The following is a 24715-nucleotide window of genomic DNA, read 5'->3' on the forward strand; positions in this document are numbered from 1 at the left end:
TTATGCAAACCTGCCGTATTGGTACTTGATCAGTTCAGGGCACACATAACAAAAAACACAAAGAAGATTGCTGCAGAGAAAAAAACAAAACTTGCCGTCATACCTGGAGGCTTGACATCCCAGCTCCAACCACTTGATGTGTCAGCATTAACAAACCCTTCAAAGCTGCCATGAGAGACGAATGGAACCAATGGATGAAGTCTTCTGGGGACAATTTGACACCAGCAGGAAGAGTGAAGAAACCAACTATAGGAGAAGTTTGTATCTGGGTGAAAAGATCCTGGGATAATATCAAGATTGAGATTGTTGTCAAGTCATTTAAGAAGTGTGGCATTTCAAATGCCATAGATGGAACTGAAGACAGTGATTCGACATCAGACAAAGATGAGGACAAGCTAATGGATGTTTTGACAGTGATGAGGAGTTGTATGAATTTTATGATGAATAAAACTTAAGTTCAATAACTTTATGTAATACATTTTTTTTTTTTTTTCAAATTTTGGGCCAAAATTAAGGTGCGTCTTATACATGGGGAAATACGGTATCTAATGCCTCTCTCTCATTCTTCCAGCTCCACCAATCACTTGGAACTCTGACTTCCTTTCTCTGAAACTAGATTTTCTCCAGTCCAATTTTCCGAACAGTGAGGTAATTTTCCTTATTGGTTTTAATAGTTCACAACTCCTCCATCTGGCTTTCTAGGCACACGGTTTTCTAGTCACACGGACCCAGGTAGTTGATATTGAGGCATTTTGCAATTTTTTTTTTTTTTTTTTAGTTGTTGGCGCATCGGCTTCTGTGGCCATAATGCACCTCCCACAGTTTTTGCAGTACTTTGATCCAAGCCCAAGGCAGGATTCGAACCCGCGACCTTTGGGTTGCCAGGCAGGCACTTTACCCACCCGTCCAGCCCGGTCGGCTAGTTTGCAATTACTAATGGCCTCACTCAGATTGTCCATTTATCTACCAGAATACCAGACAATCCTAACCACACAGCCAACACTTGATCATTTTCTCACAAACATTTCTTAAAAGTTGAATGGTGAGAAGTCAAGGTGAATGGTCTTCTAAGCACCTCAGATCACAATTTTGTGATTGTCTTTTCTCTCATGGAGCCCTTCTCTTGTGGCCATTCTCAGCCTTGTTATTTGGCATTACAAGAATATGAAATGGGGCAAAGCGTGAGATATCTATTCTTCTTTTCCTTGGTTGGATTATTGTTTTAAATCTTTTGGCCATGTTCAGATTCCATCAGTGAATTTATTCTTGTGGGGATGAAATTTATTCTATACTCCACCTTAAAATCTCAACCTTTATCTAAACCAGTGGTTCTCAAAGTGGGTGATGCTGCACCGCAGAGTGTGGTGTAATTAAGGGTGCTGAGAGGCAGGGAAGGGGGAAGTGGGTCCCTTTGATCACTTATGATTAGCTAGGCTAGAGCCAAGACAAAACATCTTCCTTGTTCTGTATTTAAAGTTTTACTGCTCTTATTGCTTTCAAAACTATTTCCTTTAATCACTTTATTTGCATTTATGATGGAAATGAAAACCCCTTATTGCATTTCCAACGTCATATTTGGTTTTAGTCTTATTATGGTCATCCAACTTCTCTCCAAGCAAAGAAATAGACTCCAGATTACCAAATGTGGTGATTTAAGGCTCCTGCCAAGTTACTTTCGGGAAACTGGTATCACTTCATTAAGCCCATCCATCACATTAAGAATTTATTGAACAGTGAAGTAGCAACTAAATGTGGTATCTAAGACTCTTGCTAAATAACTATCGGACTTTGAAAGCTTGTATAACTGGATAAGTTCATCAATTTTGATGAATTGATTAAAAATTTTAATTGGATTTTGAATAAATATACAATTGTTACAGTTTGGAATTTTATCGTTTTATGTTTCTTAGTGGTTGTGCAAACCGCTAGAGGTCTGAATAATGCTTTTTATAGGGTTCACTGGGAAGAGTTTATGGAACCAAGGGGGTGGGTGGTAGCCAAAAAAGTTTGGGAATCACAGATCTAAACCTTGGTTTTCCAAACAAATATTTGGTTCACATCCAAATCTCTATGTTCATTTTCTGCCTACTAAAGCTCGCGACAATTGTAAAACAGTTAATCAATCCAAACTACATTTCGAAAAATAGGCTAAGAGTAAAAAAATTCACTTCTCCAGACACTGGTCGAGCATTTTGAGCTTTTGCCAAAGCTATTAGCTGCAACTTTTGCCCATCTCTACTCCTATCCCTGTTAAAACCTGATGGCTCTATTGCCATTTCAAGGAAAGGTAATGCCAACCTGCTAGAATCCTACCTTTCTTCTAATTGTTGTATTGATGATCTTGGTAAACTACCTCCTACCAGTACACTCCACCCAATTCCAACTGTGGTTGTTTGTCAAAAGGATGTAGAAGAATTTTTAACAATATTGATTCCAAGAAAGCTACAGGTCCTGATGGCATTTCTCCACCTAGTCTCAGATCCAGTGCCCATTACCTTTCTCCTGTTCTATCACCTTGCACGTTCTTATTCCACTAGTGTTCTTCCTTATGATTGGAAATTTGCCCATATCCAGCCGATTCCTAAAAAGCATGGCAGACACCTCCCATGCAATTTTTGTCCTATTGGCTTATCTCTACCCTTTCCAGAGTAATGAACAAATCCATTAACTGCCACCTCCTAAACTCTCAGGCCCTCCATCTAATCAGAGATTGCCAGTATGGGGCATCCATCTGTGTTGATGCACTGGTTATATATTGGCTTACATTACCCATCTGCAGAGGAATTCAGTTTGGTGAAACTGAAGCAATTGCTCTCGACATTTTTAAGGCATTTGATTGTGTTTGATATGAAGGTCTTCTAAACAAGCTTTCATCTTATGGATTGCTGACTGTTTTTTGCAATTGGATATCCAGTTTTCTCTCTGACCACTTGCTTCAAGTGATAATAGATGGTGCTATATCTTTTAACTTTTCCTGTAATACTGGCATTTCCCAAGATTAAGTTCTTTCTCCCCCTCTTGTACACTAATGATGTTCCAGTTTCAGAAACCTTGCCTTACATAAACAGCTTTGTCTTCTTGAATATTGTCCAATTCCTTAATTGCTGATCTTTGGGTAATTCTCCAGTGGACCAAAGATAACTTAGTCTTACATTTTGCAAAAAAGTAGTCTGCTGCTCCTGTTTTCCTTTTAATGATTCTATACCTCTAAACAAGATCATATCTCTATTAGGAATTACCCTGACTTCTAATCTTATTTGGCATAAGCATATCACAAATATTGCCTCTTCTGCATAAAAAAAAGTTTTCTCTATTGCTCTTGGCATTACTTTTCTTTTAAACTACTTATCACTATAAATTTCAAATCCACCCTACCATGGAATGTTATTCCCATATCTCAGGCGGTGCACTCTATGCCTCTCTCTGGCTTCTACACTATTCAGAAGAGGGAAGTCAGATTAACTCTTACAGAGTCTCCATTCTGTCTCAGATGTTCTGTTTCTGCTGCATGCTTTTCTATAGATACCTCCATGGGTGGAGACTGTTCTTCTGAATTAGCATCTGTAATTTATCCTCTTTCTTCCAAACCAGTCTGAACATGTGCTGCAGCCAGTCAGCATCCATTTACTGTCCAAATTTTCTTCCTCATTTATCCCTTCAACTTCTGTTTTCTGGAACAATCTTTTACTTCACATGTATTTCCTTAAAAGTACAATCTACAGAAATTGAAGTCTAATGTCAACAAGTATTATCTACCTTCAGCTGAAACATGGTACTCTTAAGTATTATAGGTTCTAATATCTTTTATGTTTGGCATTAAAAAAAAATAAATAATTCTATTGTAAAAAAAAAGTTTTCTCTTTCTTTTTAAAGAAAGAGTTACATCATTACATAATTGGTATTTTACATGCGATGTGTTTACTCTCTGTGGTGTTCCAACACAAGTATATATAGTACAGTATGTAGCAGGAATTGGTTTCAAATGTTCCCAAGGGTTTGTGACAGTAGAATGGTTTTTACTATTTTTAAGTATCACAAAACTGTTATACATTTCTAAAACTCATGTTAAAAGAAAGAAAAAACTTGCATTATTACTGGCCCTGAATGCCTTATTACACAACTTCAAAGTTATTCTAAGGCATTGCTCTGCAACTGGTGCTTCTACAGGGTGTCAAGTGTGCTTTAATATCAGATTCTGATATCAGCATGTTTGGATGAAACATGCTGATATCAGAATCAAAGTTGGTATTAATTTCTTGTGATAAAGATGTGCAAATAGCTAATTATAGATTAAAAACTACTCCACTTAAATTAAACAAAAAAGAACCAGGTTCATTGAAAAATAAAGTAAAACGTTACAGAAATTCCAATAACCCATGGCTGGTGTGGAGGGTGTCATGTGGACAGTCAGTGACAGTCAACTCCATACTATTATCCACAAGGATTTCAAAATTCTGTTGAAGTTGCTGTATAAAATGGTTGGGTTATTAGAATGGGTCGGTTTTTTTTTTTTTTTTTTTTTGTACAATTTTTTTAATTTTCATTTGTGTTTAATAAATTTTATCATTTTTGCTTAAAAAATAATTACAGGTGGTACAGAGTTTTTAATCTAATTATAAAGTAGTTATTATCTTATAACCTTCCATGTAAGTATTGCCACTCTGCATCTCTGGCAGCAATAGTACTTTCTACCAGTTCTAAGCATAATTTCATTATAGTTTTATCAGTGAATCCCAAATGTCCCTTTTATTTTTCATTATAGAAAAATAAAATAAAAGGGGCCATTGATCCTGGACCACATGATTTTGTCACATAACAAATTTTCTATAGTTTCTGTAAGACAAGCAATGTTGGTATGCCATGAGCAGTCCTGGATTTAGGCAGTCTGGAGTCCTAGTATGTTCATTTTAGAGACTTTTAAAATAAAGTTGCAGGTGCCTTTGAGCAACCATGCCTAAGTAAATTTGGACATGGATTCTTAAAGGTTGTGAAGCATTGTAAACCAAATTTTTGCATAGGGGGGAGGAACTCATGGTGAAATGTGTGGAGGCTGCACCTTAAAATGCAAGTTGCCAGCCTATATTTCAAATTAAACCATTAGCATTAAAAGTAAATCCAAGACCTGGCGGCGCCTCCGTAGCCAGGTGGGAAGGAGCAGCAGTGCGTAGCACACGCTTCTTGATTAGACCGGAAGGTGCGGAAAGGTCAGGGAATAACCACCACATGTCCCAGAGCAATATGGCCTTAGTTGCTAATGCTCCTAAAAACCAAATAACAAACAAACAAACCAAGACCTGGCTCATGGTTAATTTTTTAAACCATTTAGTGCTGTTTTTTTTTTTTTTTTTTTTTAAATAATAGACAAGTAATTGTCAAATAGTGCAATTTTATTTCTTTATTCTAACAACAGTACATTTTTCATTTCACATCCTTAATTCTGTTATTTTTCCATAAGCAGTTCGATAGTGTCATTTTACTTGAACTTTCAAAATTAGACAATATTTTGATGTCATTACATTTATATTTGAATTTTTTTTTTTTTTAATGAAAACTCCAAACATGAAAGGCATCAACTTATAGTACTTAATACTGTGCATGGGTTGAAGGAGATGGGGAGGGAGAGAAGCCAGATACTTTGCTCTGGAGACTAAACATTGGTTTCAGCACTTAAAGATATAACGGCTAAGATAAAGAAAGCCAACATGAGAATGACAAGAAACAACGGATAACTTACGCAAAAAATTAGTTTCCCGACACCAGACTGTAGTGCTGCTCGCTCGGTAAACAGACGGTAGGTGTTATTGGTCTGGAGCCGAAATCGAGAAGGATATATTGATTGACAGGTAGGCGTGGCAAATGATGAAATGATTGGTGGTGGGTGCAACAGACTACAAGCTACTGGGTGGTCATTTGGTTGGCATTATAAAGTGTATTTATGAGTAAAGAATGGTGCATAATAGTTTTGTGATGAATGGTAAACATGTAATAGTAGCGATTAATCTTTTAAAGATGGAAGAAATTTGTAAGGAAAATTAAAACGTTGGTTGATTTTTTTTTGATGAAAACTAAATTAATAAAAGTTTCATTCTGTTCATTTTTATGTTCTTCATTATGTTTTTATCTCATTAAAAGCAGATTTTTGGAGTTCATGAGTGTTTTTACTATACTGTTGATTTACGTTTAGTTACCTAAATCAACAGTATAGTAAATGGTTTTTTTATTTTTCATTATATTTCATAACCTGACCTTAAATGGTAGGTTAGGAAATAATAGAAAAGGTTTCCTTATATTTCGTGACCTAACCTTAAACGTTAGGTTAAGAAATAATAGGAAAAGAAAGAAAGGTTCTTTATATATATAGTGAATAGCTATTGACATTATATGTGTCTATCTGCAAGAGTGTCTTTAAAAGTACAGTAATAAAAAATTAATATTTTGTTCATAAACAATTTATGCTCTAGTCCACCCATGATTCTAAAGAAAAAAGGTTAGGTTACCCCCTCCATTTTGGGAGGGATTCAAGCTCCCATGGGATTCAAGTGGAGGTAACCTGACCTTTTTTAACCATTATGGAAAGTGTTCATTAGGACATGTGCAATTAGACAAGTTACCATTAGTGCTACTAAAGTGATACTAAACCGATGTTATTGCGTGTTGTGTTCGCGCACCAATCAGCACATTGTTTGCCGCACCTACTTGTCAATAAATATATATCCTTCTCGACTTTGCTCCAGACTGATAACACCTACCGTCTGTTTACTGAGCGAGTAGTGCTAGAGTGCGTATCGGGAAACTAATTTTCCGCGCAAGTTATCCGACGTTTCTCATCATTCTCGTGTTGGCTTTCTTTACCTTCACCGATATAACTACTGTCAAGGGTAAAGGCATTACCATAGCTGTGTGCATTATGGTCTTGCTGCCCTTGTGCCGTAAAGCCTATAAACAAACAAAGGGTAAAGAGAACAGCTTTTGTTTTCTTAAGAGTGCCTGTAGTGGTCTCAGACACTTTTTAAATCCTATGCAGTGCACCAACTGATGATGTTACCAGCAGTAAATTCTAAATGGGAAGCATTCAAGGAAGTAATTAGAGAAGTTATTAGGCTTTCCATAACAACTAAGAAATACTGTTCATATCTTATACCTAAATGGATCTCAGATGTACTAATGAGACTGATGGCAGAGAAGAATGTGAGATGCATATAAATTATCAGGTGATAATTTATATGCATTCCACACATCAGTGCAGGTCCCCATTAGTCCATAAGTTTTACTCCCTAAGAAATCCTTCACAGCACGGATTTGTTAAGTAGGGTTAAACTTACATTAAACAATTTCTGTTACCACTTCTCAGCACATCCGCCTAATTTTTTGAGATAAAGGTTGTGAAGCATTGCTTAAAACAGCTTTTCCCAAACTTTTTTAGTCACGGAACACTTTTCATCTCACAATATATCGACGGAACACTTACTAAATACAAGTTTAGCAGAAGCCAATGAACTATTTGCTAATATTTTATTTCATACGACACACTGTGCATCAGGAGCATCTTTATTTCCAACACATGTAAAGCCGAAATTCAAATAACTGTCATCATTTGATCTTTTATTAGTTGGTTCCTGATTTTTGGGGAACAAAAGGCTGCAATTGTTCATCCTCACTTTGAAGTGTGACAGTATTGTGTGCGTTTTCATCAACCACAGTTGCACTACTAGAAGTACTTGCTTCTCATTTTAAAGTTACTTTTTTTTTCAACCACAATTCTGTGGTCATTTATTTTAATAATAATATTTCGAAATACTGATAATTATCAAAAAAAAATTTAAACAAGGAAGTCAGTTTTGTTATATCGGTTCACTTCCCCCTCTCTTTCAACCCGTGTACCGAGAGAGATTGTTATCTATGCTCTCTGGTTCAATCGGAAATGCACGGGTAGGGTGACTTTATTGATGCCCTTAAATGCACGAGGATTTCCAGAATGGTGCACAGGCAGTGGTTTAGATCTGTAATCTCCCGCTGCATTAGCCCCAAGCAAGAGCGTGGCCTGATCTTTTGACGCCTTGAAACCCGGCATTGTATTTTTCTCTTTGGCAATGTATGTTTGATCCGGCATTTTTCTCCAATACAGAGCAGTCTCATCAACGTTAAAAATTTGCTGCGTTGAATAGTCGCCTTCATCAATAATTTTTTCCAACACATCACAGAATTTCTCTGCAGCTGCAGAATATCGGCACTGGCGACTTCACCACATACCTTAACGTTGTGGAAACCAGCGCGATGCTTGAACCTATTAAACCACCCTTTGCTTGCCACAAACCTGGGTTGGGGTTTGCCGTACTTATCCTTAATATCTTTATAAATACTTGTTGCTTTTGCTTGCATGGTCATTAGACTCACTTCTGAATCTGATTTTCCATCCATATTATTAACAGCTGTTCCATCTTCCATATAGCACCTGAATGCTGTTTTGTGATCACTGTTGATCTTAAGTGTGTTGATCCTTTGATCTGTTCTTTTATCATGCACTGGCCTTTAAAATAGTATTCACCATTGAAGCAGCGAGACCTAAATTCCCTTGCAATAGCTGACAAACTTTGTCTTGCTTCATACTTAATCTTCATTTTCTAAATCAAATTTTGTTTTCGTTTTCTGGCACTACCGCCACTTGCACTTTCTGTTGGTTGCTTTCCCTTCATCATTGTAATACTTAGTAGGAATGAAAAGTTTCTGAAAATTTGTTTTTTATATGATTCAAAATTTCAGTGAAGGGTAAAACATTTCACCATAATAGCGTAAAAACCCACGCATTTGCAGTTATTGGTATTATCGCAAATGCAATAAGATTGAGTTTATAATTAGATGTACTAACAGAAAAGCCCAGTAAACTGGAAAGTGTATACTGTTTTTTGGTCGTGACCTCCAGAAGCGTCCTTCAGAAAAATATCACAAAGGCATTCAAAATTGATTCTTATAATGGGAACATATGATATCGATGAAAGGGTAGTGCAATTTCCATTATAAATATGACCTTTTAGAGAGATAAATAGCTTAGTAATACAGGGAAATTTTCAACTTCCAAGGACTTGGAACAAATTACAAAAAAAATAAAAATAAATAAACAATGTGTTATTGGGTTCACATTATGATATTTTCACGATACCTCCATTTATTCCTACGGGATGCAAAATACGTTTCCACGATTTTTTTAAGTTGTGCACCGGACGGAAAAAGCTTACGTAAAGTCGAATTTCCGTAAGTATTTAGTAAGTTGGGGAATTCCTGTATTCCAAATGTGGTCTAACTGTTTCCTTATATAGTGGGATTATGACCTCCCTATCTCTACAGGATAACATTTGATAAATCATCGATAGGACACCATGGGCTTTCTTGGCTGTCTGTTTACACTGTTCAGGAAACTTTATCTGCCCATATTGTAACTCCCAGCTCCCTTTCCTCTTACACTATTTGTAATTCAATCCCACCAAGTGTATAATTTATTTGTGGGTTGCTATTCCCCAAGTGTAAGACCTTGCATTTAGCAACATTAAAACATAGCTGCCATTTCTGACCATCTTTGAAGTTTTCTCAAGTCATCCTGAAGGAGCACTGCTTGGCACTGGTCACTAATGAATCTGCCAATTTTGACATCATGCCTTCTATCCCTTTGTCAATATCATTTATGTAAATGAAAAACAACAGTGGTCCAAGACCTGATCCTTGAGGGATCTCACTCCTGATATTACACCAATCTGAAGAATATCCATTAATCACAACCTTCTGTCTTCTGCCCTGCAGCCACCCCACAATCCTTAGACTCTTATCAGTAATCCCAACTTGTTCAAGCTTATAGAGTAACCTCTTAGGAGGGACTCTTTGCAAAAATCCAAATAAACTATGTTGAAATTGTTCCCTAAATTCAGCTCATGAGTAACTGTGTCAAAATAGTGTACTAAATTAGTTAAACATGATTTTCCCTTAACCAAGCCATGTTGTGTGTCCTTCAGAAAATGTCATATCTATCTAAATGTCCCTGGATTGCACTCTTAATCATTGTTGCTAAGGTTTTTTCTACCACTGAAGTCAGACTAACAGGTCTGCAGTTGCCAACTTCACTCTTAGAACACTTTTATGTATTGGAACTTTTCTAATCCAAAGGGATCTCCCCTGAGACCAAAGATACCCTTGTAATTTCAGTGATTTAATACACTCCCTCGTGTGCTTTCCCTCAAAACTACAGGGTATATGCCATCAACTCCCAGGAGCCTTACTTGTCTTTATGCTCAAAAGTTTTTTCTCATAAACAATCATCTGTAATTACGACGTTGCTAATTTCATGTGGCTTAGCCTCACTCACACAGCTCAGCATGAAGAGTCTTTCATCAGCAGACCAAAGCAAAGTACCTATTCAGTTCATCTGCAACATCAGTTGGGTTATCTAAGACTTCCCCACACCCAGTGCACAAGGAAATGATCTGATTCGCTTTCTTCTTCGTTGTATTCACATACACAAAAAATTCCTTGTGCTCTCTTAGCCAATACTTTCTTAATGCAGCCTTAGTCTTCCTGACCTTATCTGTGGTACTATTACAGATCAACTTGTACCTGTTGCAGGCTTCAGTACTTTACTTTATTCTGTAATTGGTCCCTGTTATCTTTTTCTGTTCTATTTGACCAGCCATCTGTGCAGTCATCCATATCGGCATCATCCTCCTGCAATATTTTCTTAAAGATATGTTTGCATTCATGGCTTCAGTGATTTTTGCTTTAAAAGTATTCCATAATTCAAATGTATTTGCAATCTGCCTAACTCACAGATGCCTTAAACTGTCCAAGTCTGAAGTTAAAGCCTGTGCCTTTAACTACTGCAACAGCTTTCATCTTCTGACTATTGTATGATGACTTCCTGACAATGGTTCCTGTAATGTCATTAATTCGTTCATAATGATGAGGTCAAGAATATTCTCCCCCTAGTACTTTCTCTAACGTGCTGGTACGGATAATAATTATCTAGTTTATAAAAGTGAGAGTGAAAGGATGGAAATTGGGACAGTGTAAATCAAGGGATATTTATATTTGTATTGGATAATAAGACCAAATATCTCCAGTAACAAGTCTTGTTATATATACATATTAAAAAAAAAAAAAAAAAAAAACCTGACTCCATTATGGGTAAAATCAAAGGGAAACTGAAATATTGAAATAAAATTTCCGTCTATACTCTGGAAAGTTGAGGTTAGAAGAGAATTTAACTACATTGTAACTGTTTTATTGTAATCATTTATTAACACAGCAGTTAATAATGTGCTGTACACTTTTTGTGGCAGTATACAGACTGTCTTATAGCATGCACAACAGTGTCAACATCATTAACCTATGAGAAATATTACCTTCAGTGTAAAAATATAAATTGGTGTACTTCATTCTTAATCACTGAAAATCTGAAGCTTTCATTTGATGAATATAATTGACTTTTCCTCTCTCTAAAGAACAAAGCAAACTGTTTTGTCATTGTTTAATTCCTGTTTATAACCGACTAAAATTGGGGGGTGGGGTTCATTAAACATAATGCATTTTTCACTTCTTTTAAGCAGAGGGCTTTTGTTTCAGGTCCTTTTTAAAGAGTACTCTGCGTTAATCATTTTTAAATTGTGCTGAATTTATTTAAGTACTTGATGGCCAGTGACCAATGTAAAATTAATTTTTAGTGTAAATTTTTCCATCTGCAATTTAACTGTCCTTTATTTCAGGAAAATTAGAAAAGCAGCTTTTGGAATTAACCATGCAGTAACTTATTTTTTCTGATATGGCTGTGGGTTGAAAAACTTGTTCTGAAAGTTTGATAGACAGACCCACAAAAATCACTAGAGGTTTCCTTAAAAAGGTTTTGCTTTAAACTTAACCATTAGGATTGATTTTAAGGTTTGGGGAACTTTTAAGGATTCAAGACAGTTTGCAAGGGTTGAAGCTGGAATTTGAGATTCATGAAGAAGGAACATAAAGACATCTGCATTTCGGCATTCTTGTCATTTTAAATAAGCCTGCAGTGATACCAATTCTAATTTCTGTGAAACAACTGAGTCTTTGAGGCTACAGCATTTAGCATTAGTAGAGGCATATGATGCAAGAAAGCAAGCTTATATAGCATCAGCAAAAAAAAAAAACCCTTCCCATTTCACCCATCCATTCACTTCAAATGTTTGTCTAGTTCTGCCTTGAACTCATTTAAGTTGTTGACCTCCACTACAGCAAATTGAAGTTTGTTCCAACTATCAACCACCCACTGGCTAAAGGCAAATTTCCACACATCTATTCTACAATTGTCTTTCCACAATTTGAATTCATGTCCCATCTGAGCAAGTGGAAGAATCCCATCAGCATTGAGCCTGCTCAAGCCATTCAAGACCTTATACACCTCAATTAGATCACCTCCGCAGGTGCCTAGTCTCCAGACTCTGCCTTTCTTGGTAACAGCAGCTTTACATCCTTCCTAAAATGGGGCCTCCAGACTTGTGTAATACTCAAGGTATGGCCTGACTACTGCCTTATACAAGGGTTGTCTCTGTTCACACTGTAGCAAAGTCTGTTTTGGGTGAGGATTGCATAGTTTTTACTTCTGCAAATTGAAGTTGCTCATCTAGTAAAATATGCAGAACTAAAATGTGCATTTTGTAGATATAGTGCACTATCTTACTGTCTTAAGCTACCTTGTTGCAGATTCAAAACTCCAACCAGGAACAATTTAATTTTCATATTTATAGATTAGCATATCATATGGCATGAAAATACACTTATTGACATTGATACAGCTGTAAATTTGTAATCATAGACCCATAAATCACATTATCTATACTCTCATCAGCATTGGGAGTTTCAAGTAATTGTGCATTTTACTTACGTGAAGTTCTTTGTGGGTATTTTAAGAGTAGTAGTGGCCAACTTTTTCCTGCAGTGTTGCTACATAATGTTAGGACTGGGTCGTATGCCACCCAGGAACTGATTCAGAATCTGCCTCCCACATATCAAATTTGGATGTGGGAAAAAAGATTGCATTTAAAAATTCAGTTTTTCTTTTTCTGTAAAAAAGACACCTAAAGCTAAAAAATTCTATATAGTAACTTTAGGAGCTTGTAAATTCTTAACTACATAAAGGAATTTTATGCCAAGTACATAAAATTAATGAACAATTTGAAATTGTATGTTTATATTCATTTCAGATTTTTCAAATCAGTTTAATTTTTTTTTTTTTTTTTTTTTTTACAAATCAGTTGTGCCATTTGACAAGAGCTATGCATGTACTGCAGATTGGTCACCCCTGATGTAGTTTATATTATAATTTTTGGTATCATAATATGTATTTTATTTGAAATTAATTTTTTGCTGTTTAATTAGTATGTCAACCAATATATGTCAGCAAGTTGCTCATTAGCAGCCGTGTACTACAGTTGTTTCTTTGATTTGTATTTTAGACGGACTAGTTTCTACAGTTGGAAGGTAAAATCTTATCCAGGTATAATTCTAGTAAGATAAAGCACCTCTCCATTACATTGATATATATATATATATATATCATTGTCTGATTTTGCTTTGGCGGCAATGCCTCACTGACTGCACTCAAGTCATCAGAGCAAGTCTTGAAACAGTACAACAGTTCAGTCTGTAAAAAGGGCATGTGCACCATTACAAGTGTTGTTGTAAATCATCCCACACATACAGCATGACAGTTTATCTTTTTCAAAAACAGTGTTCACATGAAAAGCATTATGAATATCTGATATCAATAAAAGAATTGATATCAGTTTAGCCAAGTTCCACACTGCTTATTGTGGAACTTGGCTAAACTGATAACAATAACTGATGGAACAAGAATTGTTAATTAATGCAGAGTGAAAAGATGGAAAACACTATAATCAAGCAATAAAAAATACTTTAATTTGACTGTTCACTATTTCTTCAAGAAAGCCATCAATAAAAATGAAACTCAGTGTTTCTGGAAATCCATACAAATCATTAAAATCAAGAAAATGGTTAATGCTCTACTGTAAAACATTGATTTGTAGGAATACGGATACAGTACTTTCTTTCATGGAGTAACAACAGTTATACCAAATGTAAAAAGCAACTTCATTAACCAGCTATGCAATGTGTCAGGGTTCAAGAACAGATTGGGATGTTAAGTAATCATCTCTATACATACTTAAACCAGGGTAAAGCAAAAGTGATAACATAAACTGAATTGATGATTACAATAAAAAAAAAAATTTTTTTTTTTCAATGTAAGTTTGATCAGAGCTTCATAAAAGTAGTTATTTTAAACAAATGATAATGTTGTCTGTGATCACAGTAGGCAACGTACACTCCATACTGGCGCCTCCGTAGCCAGGTGGGAAGGAGCAGCAGTGCGTAGCACACGCTTCTTGATTAGACCGGGGTTCGAGCCCGTCACCACCAAATACAGAGGATGCGGAAAGGTCATTCAGGGAATGACCACCGCATATCCCGGAGCAATATGGCCTTAGTTGCTAATGCTCCTAAAAACCAAATAACAAACAAACAACACTCCATACTTAAAGAATCTTGTAAAATATACCTCAAAAAAGTATAGACATTGAGAGGTACAGAGAATGCTTTTGATTACAATTATAAATTGGGATAATATTTTAAGTTTTGACAACTCCATTTTAAGACTTGTATAAGGGTGGTTTAGAGTTGACCTGTACTTGATGCTTTTTTTTTTTTTTTTTTTAATGTGAGGATCATATACCCCCACAATGATTTTTTTTTTTGAGGTTTTCTCCATCTATGCTGACAAATTACATCATTATGGAAAAATTACTGGCTCTGGCAGTGTAGAAAGATGTAGGTTCATCATATAGTCACTTCAAGATGCTGCTTGCTCTTGTAAGGAGGATGGCTTGTGATTTTTCTTAGCTTAAGGTTGCCTGAAGTTGCCACACTGCAGTTTTGTAGTAGGACTGTCAATTTTAATATTTTATTTTATTTATTTATATATTTTTTTTCCAGGCCTTTTTCTTGCAAATTGCATGTTATATGTTCTTGTGTAACAGATTACTGTTATACCGTATGTAAATTGTTAAACTTTGCAGTAGAAAATAAACATTACTTTGGTAAATAGTCATGACCTTGACATCTAACCACCACCACCTTGAATTTTTTTGAGTGTCTGAAGGTCTATAATTTCATTCCATAAGTTAGTCTGCATAGAGATTTTTATTTAAAGTTTAAACAAGAGAATATTTTGATTTCAAGACAATAGTTTGAGAAGGAAAAACTTTAATCTTCCTAAAAAAATTTTTTTAAAGTGTATATCTGTTTGACATCAGATTTCTATAAACAAAAATTGGCCATGAAATGGAAACAGTTTATTGATGCACTGCCTTATAGCCTGACTAGCTTTGGCACTAATTTAAAAGAATCCAGTTATCTTTAAAATGTTAAAGATGCATATATGGCATCTTAGAACAAATCCATTTTGAAGATGTGGTTCACTCAGCATTCATTGTTAATTACATATATATTTTTGAGGAATTTTCTTATTAATAGCTACACTGTCTTGTTACAGCATTTAAACTTCATTAGATTTTTTAAAACTTTATTTACTTTTAGCCTTTATTCTGAAATTTTTTCATTTTTCCCAAATAATCAGGATTAAACCAAATTCTGAAATGAAGAAATTGGATAGCAGTTGAGGATTGGATAAAACATACTTTTAGTGAAATGAAGATAGTGACTAATGTTTTAAATATTCAGGAAATCAAAGGTAATAAAAAAGGAGAAATTTGCAATTTAATATTTGTATTTTCTGAGAAGTAAAATACTTCCATCTTGTGTGTTTATGTATTTACATCTACTTGAGAAAAAGGATAGGATTGTTTTTCTGCTGTATAAGGGGCTTCAAAATAAAATGAATTGTTTTACATTATGAAAATGGCCTCTAATGCGCTGTAAAAGCTATGGCATAAAATTTACATATGTCATAAATATATAAGAATATGAATATGATTACTTCATATTAAAGAAGGCAATATTAATATTCATTTGGTTATATAGGGTTTCATGGTATAAACCACTCTTTTGAGAGAAAGATTTCTCATTAAATATTTTTGACTAGTATATTTAATGCTGGCAAAGTCGGCGTTCAAATAATCTGGTAGAACTTGGATTTTGGAATGTAATGATATGTGATTTGACTTTGTATTCAATTTCATGTGCATTTCTTTATCTTTATTTCCATTTTTTTTTTTTTTTTTTTTAATCCATTGATAGATTAAAAAAAAAGTAGAAACCTAAAAATGCGTATAGCATTATAATCAGCACTGACTGGATTTTTGTCAGGCCATGTGAAGGGATTATTCACAAGGCTTTCATATGGTCAGCTAGTCCAGAATTATACCACAGGACTAGACTTAAGTTCATCTGCTAAACTACTGCTGGGCTATTTTAAATATAGTTACAATAACTGAACACTTGGGTAATTATTTTATTCAACAACAAGTGGATACAATAAGTGGTTTTTTTTTTTTTTTTTTTGTTGCCTATTGTAGCAGTTTGATTTCTTCTGGTAATGAACTGAACCTCTTACTAGACCGACCCTCCATGTGAGACAAAATAATTTATTTTCACTGATCCTTAGTTCATGCTGTTCAACAAATAATTTCATCAGTTTCAATCTACACTGTTAGGAACGATGGCACAATACAGTCTAGGGCAGCTAAGGGTAAAATTTTGTGACACATAAAGGGGCAATAAAATTTTGTTGGTGTAGACAGTTTTGCATCTCTCACAAAACTTTCTGGTCAATATAAGGCTTTCTCTGCAACACTGATATATTATAATTCATAACAATAACTTTGAGCCTGTAAATCCTTAACTGCATAAGGGAAGTCGCACGAAATTAGTGAAAAATGTGGGCTGATTGATTTGAACAAATAGACACCATTTCATTATTGATGCCTATTATTGTTTTGTTTTATTTATTTTATTTTTTGTGGTGACCCAAAACATGAATCTAGAGGCATTAGAATCTAGAGTACTTTAGAACTGTGTGTAGGTTGAAGATTAAGAAAGCAGAGGATACTTGTTCGTATTAGACTTTAATTTCTGTGAATTGTAATTTTCAGCAAATACATTTGAATCAAGTTATTCTGACATACCCAATTGCAAGAGTGTGTAGAAATCTTGTTTCAAACCAGTGTGACTTAATGATTTTTCATGATTTGATGATTTGAAGTTAATGATTCATTGTCAAAAATTAATAATCATAAACTCCTGACCTAGTGGTTGTGTGGGTTATAAACAGAAGTAGATAGAAATAGAGGAAAAGGAAAAGCTATTTTAAATATGAATGCTGAATAGTTCAGGCATGTGTTCAGAATGGTTTGGAACAGAAAGGAGAAATAATAACTGTAGAAAAGACAGTCAGCAGAAAATGCACGTCAATATGATAGAGTAGAACAAGGTTGTAAGACTGATTACTTAATCTGCTAAATATAATGCAGTTTAGCTGAGAAAAAAACGGGTAAAATAATAACAGGTTTAGGGTAAAAAATTTCTTTAACAAACTTGAGACAAGATAAAATAAAATAAAGTAACTAAATCACCAATAGCTTTCTGACATAAGTTGCCCTTCTTCAGTTGGGAACGTTAGCACAAAAAATAGTACAGAATGTTATGTGCCCAGCCATGGTAGTCATGCAAGGTAAAACGCATGACACAGGTGCAGACAACAATCAGCAGTTGGAAGTAGAGGCTTGTGGTTGTAACTGCAGTGCTTGGGTATGCTGCATGCACCAACATTTTATCATTCAGGATGATGGTTGCTTTAGATGGATGTGACCTCCCTTGTTCCAGTTAAAGGAATTGCAACAACACGAGATGTGGAGTGATTCCAACCAGACACGACTGTGGGATGGGTTGATAATCTCAACGTCACAGCGTGGGTCGATGTTTTGTTGACCAGAAGTGCTCTGTGATCGCTGAGTGTTCCAAATCCACAGAATGGATTGCTCTCTTGTGTTCTGAGACATCTTTGAGTCTCCTGCCAGATTCACCAATAGCAGTCATGGCAAGAAATGCAGTACACCAAACCACTTTTTGAGGGACCACTGCAAGATATGCTGAAAATTTGGTGTGTAATCCAGCATTTGTTTCTCAAGTAATGCTCAGCTATCAGAAACTACTCGAGATTTTTGTGTGGGGGGGGGGGTAGAAAAACAGGCTTACCACTTGCCTAGAATAGAAAACAAACCCTTATGTTTGTTTTCTATTCTTAACCTTAATCTTTATGCCAAACGCATAAAGATTGTCTTTATTAAAAGCCTTAGAAATGTCAAGAGCAACTTCTTCGGTTTTGCCAAACTTTCCATTGAATTTGTCCAAATATGGTAACATAACCCAAGATCAAGATATCACCAGTGGATTGACACTGACGGAATTCACATTGGCGATTGTTGATTAGATAAATAGTTTCTTCAATGTTGCGTGATAATTTTTCACATAGTGCTATTGATTTTACCTTCTGTAAGAGTGTGCCCCCCACAAATCGTATAAGGCAATATCACTGCACTTTGGGAAGAACAGTCAAATTGCATATTCTGAGACTGCAGCCTCATGGGGTATTAATTATGAATGATATTAATTAGTTGTCTAAAATTCGTTTTTTTTCCCCCCCAGTAAAACTGATAAATGATGTAACTGTGTCACCTTTATTACAATTTTTTTTATTATTATTTATTTATTTTTTAATGTATTGAATAGTATACAATGTTTATCCCATTTGAGCCAACAGAGATGGCCATCGTTGACACTTTGTTGCAGTAAGTGAATTGCAATCAGTTTTAAACTATTTCTTGCATTTATTTCAGTGGAAAAAAAAAAAAAAAAAAGCTATTTGATGGTCACCAACTTGCCTGCTGACAAACAGTGGTACTTATTCAGAGAGGTCTGGATTTTAATTCATTTGAATGCCATCAGAGATTGCAGGAATTCTTGAAAGTCACCCGAGTCTAGATTATAGTTAGTTGATCTTGGGTGTATCTACCATGTAGGATTCCCTGTGAGCTATTCTGGATTTTTCAGCCCTGCAACTTGCGGTCTAATGTACATAAAACATAATTGAAACTAGCTTGCTGTGGGAACGATGAGCAAAGTGTTTTGCATCAAAAAACTTAAACAACAGCTAAGAATATTAATGTAATGAAATGCCCAGTTTTTTTTATAAATGTACTAATCCAGTATAATTCTTACTTTGCTAAGCATGGCAGTATTTCACACTAACTTTTTTTTAAAAATTGTTTGAAAGTGAATCCATTAGAGTTTACCTACTGAATTTTTAGAATTTATTTCACATTAAAAATTTTTCCCCTGTGCTATAGAAATGTAGCCACGAAAATGCTATGACCCCAACTGCATAGTCTAAATTCAGTGGTCGTTTCATTATATCCATTTATTATAACCGCTGAATTTATCGGTGATTGTGCCAGAATTTGACTTTGTCAGGTGATAAACTTTTGTGCATTATGGTACAGAATGTTCTGTGGGTGATACAAAAAATTGCAATTTTGAAAATCGCTCACTTTGAAGACTTTGCTGTGTCAAAACATTACAAAGAATGCAGGAAGTTGTTTTCACCATGGCTATACTACATTTTTTGTAGTGTTTATTTTCCAAAATTTAGCTCTTATTTATACTGTCTGAGAAATGTGCAATATTTCTACAGAAGCCACTTTGTTACCATAAAACTTCAACTCTGCTAAAGACCATTACCCTTACATTGGTGGCACCTTGTTCATTGGTGGCATCTGTTGCATGTTAATATAATAGTTTTCAATGTGGGATGAGTGGCTCCTCTGATCTCCATCTTTCAAAATATAAACAGTCTTACGTCAGTAGTTTTTGGAATCACAAGTTGTTGAAACTGAATAGTTGTGTGAAGCGTTCTGATAGATCAGTGCTATTATTTGTGTTACTATCTTTGTGTTTCACTTTTTGTACGTTATTACCATTCTCATTATAATGGCTGGGGCTATTGTTACCCTATATGTTGTAGTGTTAAACACTGTTTTACAGTACAATTCTTATATAAAAAATGCGTTTTATTTTGATTATTGTTTATATTTCAAAACATTGATACATGTGCATGCAGAATTTAATTTTTGCATGCTTTAACTGCTTCGTAAACTTGAAAATGGAAATGACTAATAGTTCTTTCATTTTATGTTAATAAGTTTTTTTTTTTTTTAATGTTTTTTGCAGGATTAATAAAAGTTTTGTTTCATTAGCTGTTTCAAGACATAAATTTAAACTTAGACATTTTTAGGTTTAAATTTTTAATTTAAAAAATTTAAAATTATTGTTTTCATTAAGTATCTCATTCCATTACTAAAAGATTTAGCACTGGTGTACAAGTAGAATTCAAAAAATCCAAAAAATGTTTTGGAAATAAAATAGAAAATTGGGGGGTGCCACTGTTGACTGGTTAATACCACAGATAAAGGCCCTTTAGAGCTCTTTCAGTGAAATGGATTGTGGCTACAAGATAATTTTTATACCTTTTGATTAATCACTAGTGAAATAAAATTACTAATTCACAAAACAAGGTGACATGAATTATAAACAGTAAAATCGAAGTGTTAAGGTGTGCTGAAGGTTTTAGATTTCTTAAAGCCTTTGAGTTGAATTGAAACTTAATTCAAAGGCATTAATTGATTTCTAAATTACTAAGTGAATATGAGCAATTTCTGATTAATTAAATTTACCATTCAGTTCTTTTGTGATAGTGCAAATATACAAACTGTGTATATCTGCACTATCACAAAAGAACAGATATACAAACTGTGTGAGCCAAATGTCTTAGTACCAAAATTCCTAAACTTTAACACTTATTCCACTTCTAAACAGTAATGATTGTATATAGGTAGCATCCAGTTTGAATGGACAAATCTAATGGTTCAGTTTCTATGAAATCAACTTCAAATGCTAGTAAGTATTAATTAAAAATCAGAATGAGAACTTAATCAAAAATATTTTTTTTATCATTATTTTTTATATGTTCTGTGCAACTAAAGTATATCACAGGTGCTCGTGACAACTTTGACCATGTTATTTCCAAAAATCTTTCTCTCTCTCTCTCTTTCTCTTTTTTTTTTTTTTTTTTTTACTTTACTATTTTGACACCAATGGACCAAATGGATTAATGCTTTAATGGCATCTTTATATTAAACAGCAATACTTACAAATTAAAAAATCAAATTTTGGAATTGTCACTTTCTTTTATAGCAATCCCACTCTTCCAAATGAGGCATCATTACGTGGAAGTCAGTATAAAATGCAGCAATATCAATAGGCAACAAAACTGCTCATCTACATAAATCTGCTCACATTTATATTTAACATCAATAAGGACAACGTGTAGTCAAGTCCTGTAAGTTTTGGTTTATGTGAGCTTTTTAAAGCAGTAAACATAATTTTTTTACACTTAGTTTTCTCTACAGTTTACTGTGCTGTGTTATTTAGAATTCTGCACAGTAAATGCATCTATAAAGTCAAAGGATAAACATTCTAACATGGTTCAGTGAGTTGATTAAGTTTATTATAACTATACATAGTTTTCCTCCTTTTCCAGTCTTCACTTGACATTGCTAATTGATAAAGCTTAATAAGAATAAATTGTATCAACATTCAATACTCTAGTGTTTTATTAAAAATAAATATGTGAATAAATAAATAAATAACCCTTCATTCAACAAGTTGTGTGTATATTAATTAGTGCAAAGTAGTCAAACAGTAGTGCTCTCTATAGTACTTTTAAAAATTGAAAGGGTTATTTATTTATTAGTAATGTAAAATAACCAACAACAGTTGCAGTATAAAGCTTTTAGCTTAAAAGAGAGAACAGAAGTTTTTTTTCTCCATGCCATTGCAGGAAACTTGAACATTTATCATTAGTGTTAAGTGAATAACATATTCCTGGAAATCATTGTGCAAGGCAAAAACCTCTGACTTAGAAATCATTTTCCCTTATTATGTAAGGTTAAGTTTAAAGTTACTTTAATCTTGTTAACTTTTGTCATTTGGTAGTACCTTTTAAATGGCCACCCTGGCATGTTCTAATTCCAGCACGTGACTTCTCATTTAAAAAGTGGATGAAATCAGATACTGCTTGTTGTCTACCTTCAGCTCTACTCAGAACCGGACATTCTGACTTCTTGCCTATGTATACAGATGGCTCAAAGTCAGAATCATATGTGGGATCTGCAGCTGTCTTTTCTAACTGTAATATATCTGAACAGATTCCTTCTGAATGCAGCATATTCACTGCAGAGCTGCATGCTATAGAGTTAGCCTCAGACCACATAACTTGCCAACATCATCGGATTATTATATATACTGATTTGTTTAGCACACTACAGGCTTTATCAGCAATGAGCCACAACAATCATCCAATCCTGCCTCGAATTCAGCAGATGATTTGCTCTCTCTGTGAAGGTGGATTCGACCTGATTGGCTGATAATGCTTTCAAATCAGCAGTCCCGATGAATAATCTTGGGCTGTCAGTCCCTTATACAGACTACAGGCAAATAATCCATAACAAAATATATTCGCAGTGGCAAGATTCATGGCATGGACAGGTAACAAACAAACTATATCAGATTAAGCCTGTAATCAAACCATGGCAGTCTAGTCTGCGCAGGGATCGTAAAGAGAAAGTTATTCTTGCTGGACTCTGCCTAGGACACAGTCACATTCTTTTCTGCTGAGGGCTAATGACACTCCTAGTGCGAATAGTGTGACACCATTTTATCTATCAAGCATATTTTAACACTGTCCAAATTTTAGAAGTGCATGCTGTATTGCTTTTAGCCATCTGACTGATCCTTATACACTCTGATTTTATCTGACACCAACTGTGTTAGCAGTTTTAACTTTTTACGTGCTATTAATATGTATAGTTATATGTGAAATAGGAAATATACAGTCGATTCCGGTTATTGGGGACACGTCAGGACTAGTGCATTTTGGCCCGATTAAGCGGCTGCCCCAATTTTTCGAAGTTTCACATAAATAGTTAAAAAAAATGCAGGTTTACGATTGATTTTCTGTACGATCAAATCACTTTGCAATGGACTCATCATAGTAAAGTAGCGTTTACTATATGATATGTAGTAAGCGCTGGTCATTATTATCACGTTTTTGTGAATTAAACTTTAATTCTATTAAACAGCAATTCTAATTAGTGAAAATAGGAGGAATATTATCCACAGGCTATGAAAGTAAAGATATACCTTTATTAAGTACAAATTTATACTTTATTACGTTACCAATTAAAAAATTAAATGATATGTGAAAATTGGAAGAATATTTTCTACAGGTTAGCAAAATAAAAATAAATTTATGCTTATGTGGATAGCTTAATTAATACATACTATAATATGTACATACTAACTAGTTGACATTTCTGTTCGCTGACATTTGTGGGTGGGGGTTAAAAATTTAAAACAGTAAAAAAGATAAGCAATCGATAACAAAGAACACGGCACGCACAAATTGCAAGTAACACAATATGCACAAGTGAGAACGGAGTAACGAAGCTTAAAAAATAGGAATGAAGAGCAGATTCTGAAAATTAATTTTTTTATATGATTGAAGCACTAATAGAAAAGTCCAATAAACAGGGGACTGCTGATTGTTTTATGGTTGTGACCTCCAGAAATCTGACTGAACCACGTGGTATGGTCGGAGACAATCGTATGGTAATCTCGAGTGCTGCGGTCTCCTGCCCTGATTAAACGGCAGGTTGTCCCAATTAAGCGAAGTAAACCCTGGCTATTTTCTCGATTGGGTTCTGTTCTTTAAGATTGTCCCGAATAAAATGGCTGCCCCAGTTAACTGGTGGGCCAAATAAGCGGAATCGACTGTATTTTTATATTTCTACTTGTGTGTGTGTGTGAATTCTGATGAGGCAATCTTTTTATAGATTACCAAAACCTTGATTTTTTTTTTTTTTTTGTAAAGTTAAATTTTTCGTGGTGCATTATAACCTTTGACGTTTTTGTGGCATAAAAAAAATAAACCCTTTTAAATGGTTTCTTAGGGTAGGGACATATTTCAAATAAATACCACAGATAAGTCTCATTTGGGAGAACTACATCGATTGCACCAGAAATACTATAACTTATGCAAAAGATGAAGTTTGTATGGAATAAGTTCAGACTGCCTTTTTGTGTACTAAAATAGGAATTAAGGGGTAGGATTTTTTTTTTTTTTTTTCTCTCCCTGTTCTACCTGTATGCTTACTCCATATGTATTTGATTTTAAGGGATATAAATTCTTTTTTTCTTTCCTTTGTTCTATACATTTCCTTACTCCATATCGTTTTTGCGCCAATAAAATCAAAATCCAATTCAATCCTTACTCCATATGTATTTGATGGTTGTTCCATCCCACCCCACCCCCTTTTTTATGCTCCTGTCAGCAAAGATTTTCGTAAATGCTTGTGTTTAGACTAATATTTTGTTATTAGTACTTGTAGATATCTTAAAACCGATATAAGCTGCATATTACAATTCACGCCTGGAATTTTAATACAATATATCTTTTACTACTTTTTTTTTTTTGCATAGTTCTCACCAGGCTTTTGCACCATAATGGTATACAGCATAATTAAATTTAGTGGCAACATGAACCCATTTCAGTAATTTG

At 34.6% G+C, this 24715-nt stretch overlaps 1 protein-coding gene across 8 annotated transcripts in view; it reads left to right on the forward strand.

Annotated features, from left to right (window-relative positions):
- Positions 1–24715, forward strand: part of LOC150082865 (uncharacterized) — a 175930-nt gene that overhangs the window by 60689 nt on the left and 90526 nt on the right. For 5 of the 8 annotated variants that reach the window (XM_090377634.1, XM_090377633.1, XM_090377636.1 and 2 more), the window contains one exon: positions 15662–15775. The exons of the other annotated variants lie outside the window; for them this stretch is intronic. The gene's annotated coding sequence lies outside the window, so the exon portion shown is untranslated. The remainder of the gene's footprint in view (positions 1–15661; positions 15776–24715) is intronic. 8 annotated transcript variants of the gene reach the window in all.

The sequence above is a fragment of the Mastigoproctus giganteus genome, chromosome 7 (assembly GCF_048544385.1).
Source record: "Mastigoproctus giganteus isolate SK-2022 chromosome 7, ASM4854438v1, whole genome shotgun sequence".
Classification (NCBI taxonomy): domain Eukaryota; kingdom Metazoa; phylum Arthropoda; class Arachnida; order Uropygi; family Thelyphonidae; genus Mastigoproctus; species Mastigoproctus giganteus.